The 11,970-nt window shown below is 51.4% G+C and overlaps 1 pseudogene; it reads right to left on the reverse strand.

The window, feature by feature from the left end:
* Positions 1 to 1,982: 1,982 nt before the first annotated feature.
* LOC103307475 (glutathione S-transferase Mu 1-like) lies at positions 1,983 to 11,100 on the reverse strand (annotated as a pseudogene).
* Between the last annotated feature and the right edge of the window lie 870 nt (positions 11,101 to 11,970).

Consider the following 11,970-nt stretch of genomic DNA (forward strand, 5'->3'; position numbering starts at 1 on the left):
CAACCTTAAGCCATGCAGCTACTTAGAGCCTTGGTGCAAAACAAGGCCATGCCCAATGCACTAACGCTGGTTGCTTGTTAAGCCAGCTGCATGATTCTAGAGAATTAGGCTGAAGCCATGTAAACAGGCCATGTGATGGTTCCTAGGACAGGGTAGAGAAATACACACAAACACACAATTTAAAAATCAGCTTTTTTGATAAAATGCTTTTTGGGGAAAAAAACAATCAAGATAGTTTTAATTAAGCTACGTTATAGCTCAAATATCTCATCATGGAATAGGGATTATAAATTCTAATTCTTTAGTATGAGACAATATATTCATGTAATGATTAAGAAAAGTTTTGTAAATGAGTTCCCATAGTTCATGGATTAGGGACCCAGTTTTATGGGGTTCCAGGGGCTTCTGTATAGAAAGATTAACCTAAATGATTTATCTACCCCCTGGGACTCAGTGCTCAGTCTAGAAGATACCATCAGAGATGCTAAGTTTTGCACTTCTCAAACTGAGAATGTGGGTTTCCAGAGGTAACATGCTTTTAACAGCAAAAATGTTTTTAAATAAATAGAGAGGTGAGAAATAACAGACCTCAACCCTATTGTCCCTCTGCAAATTTGCATACACAGTCAATCCCTTACCTTTCTCTAAAAGCGCAAAGTTTCAAAAAGTTAAATGACTAGAAGATTGTTGGGGGCGGAATAGATCTGGACAAGGAGAACAAGTCTGGAGATAAATGTGAAGCAAGGGACATGCTTTTTTGTTAATTATGTTGTTGAAGAAAAAAAATCCAGAATACTTAATGTTGTTTTAGTTAAATAAAACAATTTAAATGTCTGTCAGGTGATCTTCTCTTCCTAATACAGCATGGCAAGAAAATCCTCCAAATATTATGATTAACCTGTTGAATTGGAGATAGTTCACCTCCCAATGACTTCATACATATCTGCTTCAGTTACCTTTGGTAAATGAAATAACCAAACAATCTTTCATTTGCTTATATAGCTGTAAAACTCAACTGAAAAGTTTTCAAGATAAATCAGTTTAAAAATGTATAGTGTGTACTTTCTAAAAATGAAACCTACATCTATCTCTGAGTTGGGAAGAATATGTATTAAGGTTACACCAACCAACAAGAATGCACTTTTATGTAGAAATCCATGATTAAATTGAGTCTTCCTGACTAGTGATTTAAATCAAATCCACCCTGTTCCTAGACCAGTCCATCAACCTCCAGGCTAGACACAGCTTCTCTTCTTCCAGAATACTAAAGCAGATCAAGATCACTGGGCCCCTGCCAACCTGTTTACTGATGTAGCATTAAGTCTTTCATCAACAGCTGGACTTCCCTCAAACCCCTAGTTTACTAAAGCTACCTAGTTTAAATAGCATTAAGTATCTCCAGAGGAATTGGTGGGGCACAGGAAACCTCCCCTGCAAGTTCAGATGATACTGGTCCTTGAATTGCCAGGGCCCTGGCAAACCCAGCCTGGAGCATCACTCCCCCACAGGCCAGGGTCATCAGGGTAGGGCACCCAAGGAAAGTACCTGTAATTGGTTGCCAGGAGACAGGGCTTTTAAGCACCAAGGATGGAATGGGAAACAGGCCAGAGCCTCTTCCCTTGAAGGGAATCTACAGTAACAGCAGCCCTCTAAATCCACTAAGCAACACTGACCAGCACCAACTGAGTCTCAGGCTGATGCTGTTAGTCTGGTTCACCCCAGCCACCAAGGGAGGTACATCAACAGCAGGAGTCTACACGACCAGGGGTTGGGGGAAGTTCCACCTGCGCCACTCCACTGACAACTGCAGAGGCATCAAAGCCAAAGCAGGATTTGGTCTTGATGCCCTGTAGGGGATGTGATGTGGTGCTGGGTACTTGGCTATTCCCAGCTTGGTTAACTGAACAGACGCGGGGAAGAGGCAGCACTGGAGAGGCTGGTTTCCTCCAGGGAGGCTACGGCAACTCAGCACGAGGGAGCCATTGTGCAATTACTAAACATTTATTGGCTGGTCATTTCCGAGTAGGGTCACTACACACGGTTAGTGATTGTTCCACAGAGCAATTCACTGAAGCCGCCACTTAACATCTTCCACTGTCCACCCCCTCAACATCCGATCTGAGGGAGTCCGTACACAAACGGCAAGTGGGGGCTCTGGATTATTCCTCTCCAGCCCCTCCCTTCCACACAGATCTACTTCTTCTGGTTGCTCCATTTGGCCATCCTGTTGTTGACGGGAGTCTTCATGAAGCGGCTAGAGCTCATGTAGGCTGCGACCTTCTCCAGGGCCTGGGGGGTGGAGGGGAGAAAGGAGAGAGCAGATGAAGAGCCCTGAGCAGAGGGGAGACAGTCTGCTTCCCAAACCACCTCACAACACAGCCTCAACCCCCTGAAACATGAACATGACGCCTCTTCTGGGCCACACCAAAGGGGGTCCCCCACATCCCCCAGTCAGGAGTCTGATCAGTGTGATGTCTAGCAAGTCCCTGAGGAACCAGTTATACCTGCTGGCATGGTGGGATGTTTTCTGCCCTACTTCCTTTGTGCTGCTCAAGGAGTGTCCACACCCTCAACTAGCTAGGGTTTCCCCCAGCACTGAATAGTGGTGATCCCTCTGAGTGCACAGTTGGCTCCTGTACCTCCTCCCTCCAGTCCCCAGGGCAGGAGTGGCCGGAGCACATCCCCAGTTGTGATATGATCCTTTAGGGACTGTTGCCTCCTGCCACAGGTTAGAGCAGCCCCATCGCTGCTCTCTGCTCTGGCCCTGGCCCAGGCCAAAGTTAGGAAGCCATACCCAGCTCCCGGATACTACCTTGTACCTTGGCAGACTGGAGACTGGCCCATTGCCCCGATCCACATACAAGGACCCTCTCTTGCTTCACTGAAGCTATGGCAGGAGTCAGGCTGGGAGAATATAGAAAACTACTCATGGCAAGTATGGCTTTTGCTTCCTTTCTGTCCCAGCACCTATTTCCACCTGGAACCAGTGCCTGCCACTTCAGCCATTTCCACAGCAGCTCACGGCCAACAAGATACAGAGCAAGGACAGAGTAGAACAGGAGCGAGTGTGCTTTGGGAATCCCAAGAGACATTGCTTAGGAGGGCTCACAGGATAGGAGTGTCCCATCCCAGCTTGCCAGTGCCACCCGAAGAGTGTCTGCCAAGATCACCAAGCAAGCGGGACACCAAGATGTGGCTACCTCTCCATTAGAGAAGGAGGGAGCCAGTCCCTCAGAGGCCAGCAGAGAGCCCATCAGATACATGGCCAAGGAGAGAGACGACTCTCTCTTAGAGGAAGGCCTCAGTCACGGCTGAAGCAAATCTACAGGGCACTGGGAGGGGAAAAACCTGCGTGGTTACAGAGCAAAGAGGACTTCACTCCCTCCAGAGTTGTCTGCCCTACTGGTGCCAGAGGGCGGCAGTCTGACATCTCCATTACCACCAGAAGCACTAACAAGTACTTGTTAGCAATAGCTCTGGCAGCTGCTGTATCTGTTAGCAAATGAAATTCTTTGCCTGTTGCCCAGTTCTCTTCAAAGGAGTTAATGTTTGCAGCTGGGCTGTCCCTGGATAACCAGAGCAGTGCATTACAGGAGTCAGGGCAAACCTCACCTCAAAGCGATCAAGAAAATCCTTCAGGTTTTGGAACTGATCCAGGCACTTGGGCTCAAACATGCGGTTCTGGTCCAGGATGTTGTATATGACAAAGTCAACAAAAGCGATCTGGAGAGAGAAGAGAGAGAGAGAGAAAAGTGACACAGGGCAGTCGAGTCTGTTCCCATGCCCCTCCCCCAATCATACCCCCACCAGGTACCTTCTCCCCAGCAAACCACTTCCTCTTCCCCAGGAACTGAGAGAACAGCTTCAGCTTCCCAGGCAACTGCTCCAAGTAGCCCAGGCTTCAGTTTCTCCTGCAGAGAGGAAGAGGGAAAGTTTTCAGAGACAGCTGTGGATTAGACCAAGGCAACCCTGTGCCCACCCAATGTACAGTAAATTCTTGTAGTGGGAAGGGCACCTGGAGTTTGCCATTGTCATAATAGGGATCTAAGGGTGAGCAGTATCATGTTTCAGGGCAGGTCACCTGTGAGGGCCAGGAAGGAATTCCCCCGGTACAGCATTATGCAAGTGACTCAGACCATTATTCACCTGCCCCTGAAGGATTAAGTATTGGGCCAGAAGCAGAATACCAGCTAAATGGACCCAATCTAGTATGGAAAATGCTGTGTGCGCCAATAGCATAGTATTGGAGTGGGATTTGTCCTGAAATCAACAGGGTCTTGTTGCAGCCCCCAGGACAGCATGGATGAACTCACAAAGTCAGGATTGTAGCAGATCATTACAAGGCTCATACAGAAATCCATGGCCTGGTTCTCCAGCATGTCCACTCGCAGCATCTCCTCCTCCGTCTCGCCACCTGGGAGACGCAACAAATGTCAGAGTGCTCACCGGCAGCTACCCAGCCAAATCCCGGCCCCTTGATCATTAGTAAGGCCCAGACCTCCCCCCACCGATTCTCACACAACTTGTGCTTGCGCGCGATGTACCGGAGGATGGCATTGCTCTGCGTGAGCTTGTTCTTGCCATCGATGAGGTAGGGCAGCTGGAAGGGCAGTCAGAGGCAAGGTTAGTAAGCAAGCTCTTCCCACTTCTCCGGCTCCCACACTCCCCCCTCCCTGCTACTTCTGCACAAGAACCCCACCGATACCCCAGCATTGGTCCCCACCCAGAATCCATCTTAATCAGTGAAACTCCCAAACCCACCACACCCCAAGGAAGGACCTGCCTGCCCAGCCACCCAGAGTAACTCTACATACATTTGGGAAATCCAGTCCCAGCTTCTCCTTCTCCTTAATCCACTGGCTTTTGTCATAGTCCGGAGCTGGAAGGAGAACAGAGAGGGTAGATCCCAGGCCAATGCCAACACATCCACCTAATTCCTCCCCCTAGCATCTTGGGGCAGCATGGCACACACTTGTGGTGCAGATTCTCCATGGTGCTGACCAACATCAGCTCACTGAAGGCAGAGAACATACCAGGGGCTCAGCACCCTTGAAAATCAGGTCCTAAGTCAAAGAGGGCCTGAGCCGGAATCCTTCCAGGCCAGCTCTCTCCCAGTCATCAAGTAGCCACGTCTACACAAGAAGGCTGCTTTGGTTTAAATTAAGGGGAAATTTCTAACCTGGTGAAGGTTAAACTGGTGCAAAAAGCTGTGTGGCTCCCCTTTACTCTGGTTTTAAGTCATGCTAAAATGAAATACACCTAACTACAAGCGTGGTCTGAACTGAAATAAAAAAGGTCTACACAGCCCTTCACACCAGTATAGCTAAGCCAGTTTAAAAAAAAACCTGCACCCTAAGTTAAAACAGGGGCAGCTTTCTTTAGAACAGGTGCACAGTTTCAGGACCTGTTGTAATTTGAGTCGGCTGCCAATTAACTTGAGTCCACCCTGTTAAGTTATTGACAGAGTTGTAAATAATAAACTCAAAGTCCGCTGTCAGCCCATTCAACTTGCAGCGTGTCCAAAAACTCTGGCCTGGATAACACCAGAGAGCTGTAACCAGTGTGGAACTACACCTGCTGGGAATACAGGTTACAAGAGCCTACACCAGGTAAGAGGAAATAAGCCTTCCTGGTTTCTAGAGGGCAGCGTTGAGTACAAAACCTCTCAGCGTACTGGGACTTTATTTGGCCAATAAGAGCAGTGATCCATGCACACTTACTGCCCCTCAGGTGAGATGGGGCAGTCACCACAACCCTCTGCAACATGTTAGGGCACAATGCAGGGTGCTCTCAGTTGGTCTTCCTCTGCGGTTTCAGCTTGGCAGAATGTGGTGACAAGAGTTAGAATTTGGCCAGGGCATGAGAACACTAACAGTGTTTTCACACCAAGAGAAAGTGTCCTTACCACAAGTTAAAATCCTAATGACCACAGACATGGCAGTTGTAGTTTTAACTCAATCTGTTGACCAAAGACAAAGACTAGAGGGGAGTCTGGTGTTTAAGTCTACCTGCTACCTTACATTAGAACTACAACTGCCTTAACCAGGAAGTTAAGGCAACTAGAATTAGCCAGCCCAGGCAAACACATTTTGCAGGGTGACATACCCTAAATTACTACTGGTGCTCAGCAGAGCACTCGGGGGTAATGACCCAGCTTCACTGGTCACCCTGGAGGTCAGCAGTACCAAGTTCTGTCCCACCCCTGAAGAGTGAACCAACCCAATGTCACTTCCCCTGATCCGACAGGATCCTAACCTAAGATTGTATTGCTGCATGCAACAGATGCTAAACGGTAGCATGGACTACAGCTGACAGATGCTATTAGAGCTACATGCAATGAGGATGGCAGAACATATACACTGTGACAAAGTTCCTCCTCTATCTTGGTGAATCCTGCACTTATTGGTGGATTTTCTTGCCTCAGAGATTCACCATGTGGGTTGGGGAACAGCCCAGAGGCCTTCCCCTCTAGTAGAACCCACAGTCCAGGTCAATTGGGAGGTTTGGGGGGAACCTGGTCCCACCCTCTGCTCTGGGTTCCAGCCCAGGGCCCTGTGGACTGCAGCTGTCTAGAGTACCTCCTGGAACAGCTGCACAACAGCTACAATTCCCTGGGCTACTTCCCTATAGCCTCCTCCCAACACCTTCTTTATCCTCACCACAGGACCTTCTTCATGTCTGTTAATGCTTATAGTCCTCCAGCAGCACATCCTCTCACTCCCAGCTCCTTACACCCACACCCCAAACTGAAGTGAGCTCCTTTTTAAACCCAGGTGCCCTGATTAGCCTGCCTTAATTGATTCTAGCAGCTTCTTGATTGGCTGCAGGTGTTCTAATCAGCCTGTCTGCTTTAATTGTTTCCAGAAAGTTCCTGATCGTTCTGGAACCTTCCCTGTGACCTTACCCAGGGAAAAGAGACCTACTTAATTTGGGGTGAATATATCTGCCTTCTATCACTCTCCTGTAGCTATCTGGTCTGACGCTGTCACAATACCTAATCGTTTGGTGCAGGATAAAATGGGGGGCTTCTCCATGGTAGCAATAGCCTAAGCCACTGGTAACAAGTGTTTAGATGCTGAACTGCCTCACAAGAGCAGCAAAGATATTTGGGGAGGTCATCTGGAGCAATTCCCTTTATGCTGAAAGCACTCAGGCACCAAGAGAATCCAGAGCACATGCCAGGGATGGAGGATTAAAAACCCAAGCTAACGAGCATGCAACTTTCTGGTGAGTTTGTGATGGGAAAATGTTCCTTGCAACAGGTAGTTTTCTAGCTGTCTTTAAAGACAGACTATTCGCACACTCACTAAATTAGATTCTAGAGAATCCAGTGCAGTGGGATTTGCTGAGAGCTAGGAGCAGGTGTTTGAGCAGACTGGTAAGACAGGACACAGTCCTGAAATGAATGAATGAAGAGTTAACTCTAAATTTCCTAGTGGCTCGGTCTAACAGCCAGACACTGGCAGATTAGCAGCCCTAGGCTGGCTCAGGCCTCATTGGTATGTTGGTTAATCCAGCTCTGACTGCATGGTTTGTCAGATACCAGTCCAACAGCCAAGGACTGTGGGATCCCTCCCCTACTTCCTTAGTGTAAACACTACCCCATCAAACACCAGGTCAGCATGCGGCAGCACATGACCCTCTAGAATACATGGCACTCCACTGAAGGAGATTCATGCTAAGAATTTCTTGTAGGGACCAGGAAGCCCTTTGCTCCCTGGAGACTCAGACTGCACAGAGCTGTGACTAGTCCAAGTCAGCCAGGCAAGAGGCCCTCACAGCCACCAGCAGGCTCACTAGAGCCTTTCGCCTGGCAAGGGAAAGGGGTGTCTCCGCAGAGCTCCTACACAAACGAGCCGTTCCTGGCCCCTCAGAACACTTTCCACTCAATGAGCCGGGGAGGGCTAGCTTTGCTCCCTGCCTGCACCACTCACCTTCCCCACAGCTGTACATCTTGTCCTCGTACGCGGTGCCCGTGTATTCCAGCAGCAGTCGGATGGAGTGGGCAAGCTGCAGGGAGAAGACCAGGGCAACGTGAGAGCCTGCAAGTATTAGCGTCAGAGCAGGGGGATTCCGACCTCAGGCTACAGGAGTCAAGTTACCATCAGCTTTACCCAGAAGAGCCACAAGGGTGTGAACTCCTCATTTCATTTACTATATATTCATATTTAAACAGTATGGCAGGAAATATCTACAGCTTCTATTCTTCTCACAGCAAAATCACAGTGCAAGTATTAATTCAGCAACTACAGTTGGTTAGCATAAGCATAGCATAAGCATCCTGATTGGTTAATAATGAAATCAGTATTTTAATTATGTGCTGCAAGAGCCACAGGAGACACGATAAAGTCACTGGCAGCCTGCAAGCCGGAGTGAGAGTCTTCCTGGTCTAATGTAATTCTTCAGCCTCAAGGGAGCTCACTGAACAAACTTCATCGTCCCTCCTCCCCCACGCCCACCCCAAAAGCAGCCTGGAAATTCAACCCCAAGAGATTCCTTTGCCAAAGGTCGTGATTTGTCTTTCAGGAGCCGGGTCACTGTGGTTGCAGCAATGAAAGGGAGCAGTGACTTCTCCTCTTTCACCCGTCAGTCCCCTCCCTGGTGAGGGTCACTACAGCACTCCTCCTCAAGTGCTTAGACATCTTAGCCCATACAAAAGGCAGGTCAGTCTCCTTTGCCCCACCCCTTCCATCACACACATCATCTTTGCAGGTAGGGAAACTGAGGCACAGATTAAGATCTAGTTTCTAAAGAATGGTTTCTAACTTTGGGTGCCCAATGGGTATCACGTGAAGACCAGGCCCCAGCCAAATCAAGTACTCAAACAATGGAAATAACCCTGCATGAGGCCAACAGTCCTGCCTGCGGACATATAGTCAGTGAGAGGAGCTGGATTAGAACTCACCACCACCAGAGCAGCACCCTGCCCCCAGAGGCCGGCAACTCCAGACTCACGTCAGCTCCCCCAAAACCGCTATGAGCTCCCCACCAAGGCAGGCTCGAACAAGTGCAGGCAGAGCAGTTTGGTGCCCAGTGCCAGCCAAACCTCAAAACCTACCACCCCCAGCTGCACACAGGGCTTGCAAGTGTAACCGTTTTGCAATCCAGCCCTTCCCACATGGATACCGTGCAAGGCATGAGGGCTACAGTGCGAAGCACCATGTGCGTGGGAGCAGGCGATGGCATGCTCAGGTGTAAGGCCGTTTCTGCTTTCCAGTGGCTTGGGACAGTTTGGGACCATCCCTGTTCTGTGTTTTCCCCTTGGAGTGGGAAAGGAAATAGATAATGGAGCGAGATTCTCCCCCCCCCTCCAATCTTGAATCAGGGGCTTTGGCCCTCTACCTGCCCATGGCAATGCGAGGAGCCAGTGGGGTGCGCCGGGGCCAAATCGCTTGCTGCTGCCGGCATCAGGCTCCCCACTAACCCCCCAGGCTGCCCTGGACCCTATGTCCCCCTGAAGCATGGGGGCCTCCCCAAAGCACGGTAAGCCCAAACATTGGTGGAGCCAGGCCCACGTTCCTAAATATTGATGGAGCACGGGTACCATGGGCCCATGTAACTCACCACCTATGAACACAGGCCACTTCCCCAACGCCTGTCCCATAGCCCCAGAGCCGCCTACAGATCCCTAGAGACCCCCTGGGCCAAAGCGCAGGGGCACCCTTATTTTGTTTTTCTGGGTGCTCTTCTACAGAGACTCTTGCAACAGCAGAAGGCTCTGTTGAAAACAATGCAGGAAAGCAGCAGGGGCCACGTGCTCCTTTTGCTGCAAGGAGGGGCAGGTGGGCTGTATGGCATCATTAACAAGCGGGTTCCATCAATAGGGCCCAACCAAATTCATGGCCCATTTTGATCCATTTCACAGGCCTAGGATTTTTTAAAATGGCAAATTTAATGATTTCAACTATTTAAATCTGAAGTGTCAGCATGCTGTAATTGTAGGGGTCCGGACCCAACAAGGAGTTGTGTGTGTGTGTGGAGGGGAGTTAGAAGGTTATTGTGTGTGTGGTGGTGGGGGGGGGTTGTGGTACTTCTTCAGAGCCAGTCAGCAGCACAGAAGTGAGGCTGGCACAGTATGGTCTTGCCACCCTTACTTCTGCACTGCTGCTGGCAGGGAGCTGCCTTCAGAGCTGGTTGCCCGGCCACCAGCCACCACTTGCCAGCTGCCCACCGCTGAAGGCAGCACAGAAGTGAGGGTGGCAGTATCACAAACCCCTCAAGCTACCTTGTGACCCCCTGCAGCCCCCTTTTGAGTCAGGGCCCCCCATTTGAGGAACGCCGGTGGCCCCTGTGAAATCAGTAGAGGTTAAAAGCACAGACAAGACCCGATTTCACAGTCAACGACACATTCTTCATGGCCATGAATTTGGTAGGGTCCCACTGTTAGAGCAAAGGTCAACTACTCGCCTATTATCCCAGCTGTTCCCCATGGCCATAGCCCCGTTTCCCGGATATATGTATAGCAAGACAATCAATCAAGGAAGTCGGACATATGCATCCTGAAGACCCCCAGAAGAATAATCAATCAAGGAGGTCCAACAGATGTATCCTATTTACCCCTAGAAAGGAATTTAAAAATTCCATAGGTTAGCAGAATGTATGCACGCTAAGTTGTTTGTTACTGGGTATAAAAAGGCCTGCTTTGCGCTTGTAAGGTGTGTCTCTCTCTCTGGCACTAGCCGAGGGGAGCACCCACTCAGCTGACTGATCAATAAAGAACTTGAAGCCGTCTTCTAGACTCCCGTGCCTCCTTGGGGTAATTGGGCAGCTCCAGGGGGAAACGAGCCCATTTGGCTAACACCACCCACCCAGCGTCAGCAGCCTCCAGAGACATGACCCCACTCGGCTAGAGAGTCAGGCCCAAGGGGAAATGAAAATAACAGCCCCCCCTGCGCCTGGCGCTGCAGCTCGGACTCACCCCGCGGATGTCCCAGTACCCGAGAACCACCGGCATGGTGCGCTGCGCTGCTTTTCCTGCTGCTTTACGCGACTGCTCCAGCGGCTGCGTCTGTCGGGGAGTCGGGACTGGAGCGCGGCGGCTGCTCTATAACCTGCCCGGCAAGGGGCGCGGCTGCCGAGCACAACCCAATGGGGACGGGGTGTTAAAGGGGCCACGCCGCCCAAACCCGTAGACACGCCCCCAGGGGTGTTTTATTTGAACGGGCGATTGCGGGGGAAGGAGGTTGTGGCTGCTCGGCTCTAGGCGAGGCCCCGATCCCCGCGCCACAGACTCCCAGCGGGGGGCGAACCCGCGGTGCTGCGGGGCAGAGGTTTGCACGGCGGACGCTGCAGCGCCGGGCACATGCACTCCTGAGAAGCGACCAAAAGCACAGCCCAGCCCGGTTGTGGGGTGTTGGCGCTGCGGGGGGGGAAGGTGCCCGGGTAAAGCGGTTTCGCGTGCGAGGTGCTATTCACACGGGCCGGGCCCCGGATTCGTTCTAGCCCGGGTTTTGTTTTCAACCGGGCAGTGCCTCTTTAAATGAAGCACCGCCTGGCGGACTCCGGGGTGGAGCCTGTGCAGAGAGGGGGGACGAGGGACCCGCTGGAAAATGGCTAGAACCGCTCACGGGAGATATTGGTCTAAGCCAGGCCTGCACAGCTCGTAAAGCGGCGAGGGCCATATTACTCCAAAGAAAATAGCTGAGGGCCGAAACCCCCCGGCCGTGCTGAAACAGCACCGCCGAACCCCGTCCCCCCCCCAGCGCCACCCAGCCCCGCCGAACCCCATCCCCCCCCCCAGCGCCACCCAGCCCCGCCGAACCCCGTCCTCCCCCCCAGCGCCACCCAGCCCCGCCGAACCCCGTCCCCTCTCCCCCCAGCGCCACCCAGCCCCGCCGAACCCCGTCCCCTCCCCCCCAGCGCCACCCAGCCCCGCCGAACCCCGTCCCCTCCCCCCCAGCGCCACCCAGCCCTGCCGAACCCCGTCCCCCCCCCAGCGCCACCCAGCCCTGCCGAACCCCGTCCCCCCCC

Source organism: Chrysemys picta, chromosome 4 (assembly GCF_011386835.1).
Source record: "Chrysemys picta bellii isolate R12L10 chromosome 4, ASM1138683v2, whole genome shotgun sequence".
NCBI lineage: Eukaryota > Metazoa > Chordata > Testudines > Emydidae > Chrysemys > Chrysemys picta.